The following is a 6,000-nucleotide window of genomic DNA, read 5'->3' as shown; positions in this document are numbered from 1 at the left end:
CCTCCGCCCGCCCCGCCCCGCCCCGCCCCGCCCGGCCCAGAACCGGCCCCGAACCGGCCCGAGCAGGGCCCGGCACCGCCCCCGCGCCCTTGGGCGCTGCGGCCGCACGGGCAGGGCAGGGCAGCGCGGCCCGGCCGCGTTACACAACCCCGGGCACTGCCGGCACGGAGAGCCCCGCTGCCCAGCACCAGCACTAAAACCCCCCGCCCCTGCTTTTGGCAGCCGCGAAAGAAGAAAGGCAAAGTAGGACGGTCTGAGTAGGACACGGGGCAAACGTCCTGCTTTGCTGTCTGCACTACAGGCCCCGGCCGTAATGGGGCCAGGCTGGCCTCCCGCTGAGAAACGGGAATAATGATGCCTTTTGTGAGCAAAGCTTTGCACTGCTCTCAACCTCTGTGACATGCAAGGGCATGGGCTACCCGAGAGCAGGGCTACAGAGGTCTCACRTAGCGCATGGCAGCGCAGCAATGACATCAAGATCTTTGTCAGAGACACTTAGAGAAAGGGTGGARAAGAAGGCTATAAACAGTGAGAGAGAATTTGCCATTGTGACCAAAGTTAAGAGCAAGCACTTGGGTAATGGTCCTCACAGGATGAGTGATGAAGCAATGTCTCCAWATACAAGATCCATTGTGACACACCTTCAGTTTTGCCAGGATAAACCACTTTGCCATGAGTTTTCCCAGCAGAGCTTAGAAAGGCACTGTAATGTCCAGCTCTTAGCCATGCCATGTAACCAGCCTACACCCCTTTTGGACCGGTCACTGTGGCTGCAGGTTGCTGATGTAGTATTTAGAGCTAAATCACAACAAAAAATATGACAGGTGTGGCATAATGTGACCTAGAACAGAAAGCCGTGAGGACATCACTTACTCTGACACACTGAAACCTGACCTATAACATCTCAGAGAAAACAGTGGGTTTGCCATTTTGTGTAATACCTGCAACGCTGGCTGCAGTCGAAAGGGGCAATTCCCCATTTGGGGACTAGCCAAGCATTCCAGTTCACTCACTGAACAGGCATCTTCCCCTGTAAGCAGAAGGCCAACAGGCTTGTTGAATTCAGCTTAGCACAAATAAAGACATTGCTGCTGCCACCAACCCAGCATCACTTGGTCAAAGCAGGCAGGAATGTGGCGGCTGTTTGCACAAACTCAAGAAACGGCAGCCCCRTGATGCAGCCTGAAAGAAAAATGTGCTACTGCTCGGTTCCAAAGCATCTGCCCAGGCAGGGGTGTTGGTGTTGGTCAGCTACGCTCTTTTAGTTGCATGCCCAAGTTAGSCCTCCCCACCTTGTGAAGCAGGAGGTGTTTTGATTCCCACTCTACAAGCAATCCACTTAAGACAGAGTTTTAATGACTTCACTGATAGCACACAGGAAGCCTGCAGCTGCAGCTCAGCTTTCCACACTAAATGCTGGCGCTTTGTACARGAGATAATCAAACCCATGAAAAATSTGATGCTCTCTGAACCTCTTCCCCAAGTAAGAGCAACTTGTGACAGTGAAAGAAAAAAGCAAGAGTCCTGGCAAATGGAGAAAGGGCACCTGCCAGAAGGACAGCTGACCTCCCTTCATCCACCAGTGAAATCTGCGCAGGGAGAATTTTGTTTGTTAAAGAACCACCTTAAAAACAAMAACCCTGTGATATAAAGCAGCTTAAGTTTTAATAAAAGTCTGTCTATCCAAAGTAAATTAAAGAAAAATCCAGGGGTAAAATGAAAATAAATACAGCTCTGTGGTATTACAGTTGTATTAGGAACGCTGGCCTCTCCATGACTCCGACTGCAAAACAGTGGCTCTTCAGAGATGGAGGTTCAGTGRTCTCACATAGGTTAGGAACTGATCCTCTTCTGGTAAAACCAACAGACTGATTGAAAYACAACATTCAAACCTGGTCACTTTTTACTTTGATGCAAATAAATGACCCATTTCTCTCTTCTGCTTGCTTCTACATCAAACCAGTGTTTTTCTTTCCCTTTCCTCAAACATACAACTCTGTGGCACCCTTTCCAGCCTTTTTTCTTCCACCTACCAGTTTTCCTCAAGTTTTCTTAAAGCAGTAGTCTCTGTTTGGATGAACTTCATGCTACAGTTTACCTGTAGTACCGATTTTATGCAAGTTGTGGGAAAATCCGGCATCTCTAAGTCAATTTTAAATGCTTCAAAATAAAAAAAAAATCAAGTTACTGTAAGAAGCACAACTTAAGCCTGCACATTTTATTTATATAGCACCAACATAAATAATTTAAACKACATGTGTAGTACAGATTCTTACAACTTTGACAAGATTTAGMGCACACATGCAGACACAAATGGGTTTGAGAGCTGCTTCATCCAGAAAGATGAGTACTCCATGTACAAAAAGTGTTTATTTGAACACAGCTGCTGGTCTGATGCATATTCTGAAGGATGCTATCTGCACTTCCTTAAGGCTGTGTCTTACAGCCATCTGAAATCCTGCCTATTTACATTCATCAGAAGCCTCTTTTTCACTTGCTTCCTCAACATCCTGTGCATGTAACAACTGTTGGATTCGACCTTAGATCAAGTGTGGGTAAACTGCTTCTAGCATGTGCATTACCCACCAGACAGGCAGAGTTGTATATTGAAATCATCACTGAAATGTTAACAGAAGTACCTGTGAATGGACCTACAAACAGCTTCACCACTTGTATTGGATCTACAGACAAGCCAGGAGAACAGGCACACTGATGGAAAGCTTTCAGCACTGATCCCAACTACCAAGCCAAGGAATGATATTTATAAACTTTATGAATAATGCTTTGTATTTATAATGTTGTTATAAGCAGTAGTTAACTATTATATACTTATTTGCCCCTTTTACAGTTCCATAAAAAGTACATGTAAAGCAGCCACCACAGGGATATATACTGGTACTTGGAGGTTGGCAAAGAAAGAGAGTTGTATTCAACCCAGACAAACAACAACGTCAAGGGGAAAAAAAAAAAAGAAATTATAACCATAATTTTGCTTAAGGTACAATTCAGCATTTATATGCATAGAAATGAAGCCTCGTAACATCARACTGTAAAGGTTGTTTTAAATTAAGCTTAAGTTTATTATGTGTCCCAGCCTGACAAAACATTTCAATTTTGCAAGCTCATTAGCCCTTTTGCTTGATTTTAGTGTGCCCTGATACCACCTAGCCAAGTACCCTTTCCAGTTACCTCATAGGGCACCCCCAYTGAAAACCATCAATGAGAACATTTTATCCTTTTGCTTGCCTCTAAGCTGTATTTATACTGAGATTACATTTGCTCTCCATTTTGTCACCCTCACACAGCAGCAGATGGCATGAGCAGCTCTGCTCGGTATCAGCACTAAAGGCATGGATTTGGGAAAGAAGACAGCCTGAAGATAAGTTGTCTCAGTCTCAAAAAGCAGTTTGGAGCGGTCAGAGTGAGGGGGGAAATAGATTTTAAAGGTATGCATTCAGCTCCACTCGTGAGATAATAGAGGGAGAAATAGGTCTTCTGGCCACACACAGTGTTGTGATACAAACCCTATCAAAGTGGCCACACATGCTGAAGAAAGTTTGTGCATAAAAGACTGAGCTTAAAAGCAGCACATTTTTTGTAAGYGACAAGGTGCCTGCCTACATTTGTTGCTTCACTGGAAACTCTGAAAATAATGACAAGTCAGTGTCTATCCTGCAATCATCTTTGGCTTCATCAGTACCATAGGGCATTTTTTCTACAACAGGCAGAGAGCAAAAAAAAGGTTCATGATATTCCCACCATATTGATAGCATGAGAAATGATCAATCATTTGCAGCAAGGAAAGCAAATTAGCTCAAAATAGTAGTAAAGCTCCATCAGGAACTCAAAAAAAATTACATTAAGGCTTCTTGGAAAGGATGCACAAAATGAAAAGAGCCAAGGGTTCATCACACATCACTTTATTTTAAAAAATTAGAAGTGAAGGAAAAACTGTATGTACCAGAGAAATCATGTTCTCAAAGGTGCTGTATTTCTGACAAGTGTGTAGGTGCATCTGTTGTTCTAAAAGCCCAAAGGTCAAGTTCAACCAGGTTCACCAAGTGTATGGATGAGAGATGAAGAACGTGAATGTGCTGAAGGAAGCAGCAATAGCAGCAGCTCAACAGGAGATACTCAACTCTGCCAGCACTGAACTAATACCTGAGCAGTATTAATAAATGATGGGATGGTCACACTTAGACTGTACATGAAGAGGTGATTTGAAGTAGAGAACAGAGTTCATTTTTTCACCTGCATTTCAGCCACTCCTCCTGAGTCAGCCCACCAAAAATGACAGAAGCCCTCTGAAAACACACACTGAAAGGACGTTTGTTTGCCGTGCAGCTGTTCAGACCAGTTTGTGGCAAGTGGATTCTGAGTCAAAGAATTGCCATGGAGTTGGAGAGAAACACCAAATTCAGATCTTAGTTCATAGAAAACATACCACTATACATGAAAATAAATTTATCTTATTAAAAGTTACTATTCTGAATCCTAGGCAAGTTCTAATGTTACTTCATTCTGCTTTAAGCTTCCCCTGTATTTAACTGCAAAGGTTCTTTGCTTTCTGTGCTAAGGTGTTGTATACCATCCTGCAGCACCCGGTCTCAGTGAGGATGAAGCAGTCCCTATATAGTACCTTTCTTACATAGTTCATTCCAGCAGAGTAAAATACCACCAGGGCACAGCCTCAGGAGGCAGAGGAGAGGGTTTTCCTCTTTCCAGTTTGCAAAACAATATACTTGGCATTACTATATAAAGGAACAATAAACTGGAAAATAACTGCAAATAAAGAGACACCATCATAATCTGTTTTCCATAGAGACAACGCATGCTTAGCAAAAGCCTAGTAATAGCTCTGGRTGACACTGGAGCTGGAGTGACATGTGACATCTCAGTGAAGGTGAAATCCCTTTTTTCTTTTGATGGGGAAAGGGGTGAGAAGGAAACACAAACAACTGAAGGTGTGCCAGTGAAGCTAATKCATTTATCACTTTGAGTGCCCAAAAATGTCTTTCAATGTATACATCTCACCAAATAGTAAAAAGGAAGAAGCCTTACTAAGCAGAGTACGTGCTAATGGGTGGCACGGATGCTTACAGCACACTGTAAACATCAAGATGCTGAATTTCTACCATTGCAACTGCTGTTAGTTCCTTCCCAGAGATTATACAAGTGACAATTTCATCTCACATTTTACCATTCCTTTTTTTTCTTGCCCTAATTTTAAAGTTTAGCWAGGCTGCACTCCAGGGAAGCATTAGTGCAATATGCATTTGATACAGAAGAGCCAAAATGAATAACTCCTTTTCTTTTCCTCCCCAAAATACACTGGACCTCAAGCTTCATATAAAGAGGTAAAACTTCTAAAACTTGGCTAAGAAGTTCTCCCCAGGGTTTGTTTAACATATTCAGAACTACATACTACATATATAAAGAACTCTCCCTCTAAGTTTTACAACACAGCTACTGTTTTCACAGAGTTAGGTAAATATAGCATGGAAAATAAAATCCTAATTGCAAACTGGCATGAAACTCTAGGCTAAGGAGTCAAAGGTGTAATAGCACAGGAAAGGAGGGTATCTGTGTCAGCACTGTTATTAGTCAGGACTATCTATGCCTGGGTGGGAAAGGCTTAGAAGGGRAAAGGGGAGATGCTGGGAGTGAACTTGCAGAGTTTTCCCAGACAGATGGAGAGACACTATGGAAATAAAAGTTTCCCTCCTTTTTGGTGCTAAGAATGGCCTCATTTCAGTATAGCAAATGATTTTATCTGGTAATGTCATATTCAAATGCCAGCATGAGGAAAAAACAATTCATGAAATAAGCATGAAATTTATTCTATGAGATTTTTTTTCCCCAGGCATGCATTACAAAATATAACACACAGAGCTTACATTATGTAATGAGAAACTATTCGTTGTAATTCCTGGCATTTGCAGAATAACTCCTTAGCTGCTGCTTCTGAAAAGCAGGGCCACAAAATCCAGAAATCACAAA

General features: G+C 42.7%; 1 protein-coding gene across 2 annotated transcripts in view; it reads right to left on the bottom strand.

Annotated features, from left to right (window-relative positions):
* Positions 1 to 6,000, bottom strand: part of MOB2 (MOB kinase activator 2) — a 107,059-nt gene that overhangs the window by 29,816 nt on the left and 71,243 nt on the right. The window lies entirely within an intron of this gene.

This window comes from Malurus melanocephalus, unplaced genomic scaffold, assembly GCF_030028575.1.
Source record: "Malurus melanocephalus ecotype Western Australia unplaced genomic scaffold, MMel_1.1 scaffold_165, whole genome shotgun sequence".
NCBI classification, from domain to species: Eukaryota; Metazoa; Chordata; class Aves; order Passeriformes; family Maluridae; genus Malurus; species Malurus melanocephalus.
This window is presented reverse-complemented; position numbering and strand designations above follow the sequence as displayed.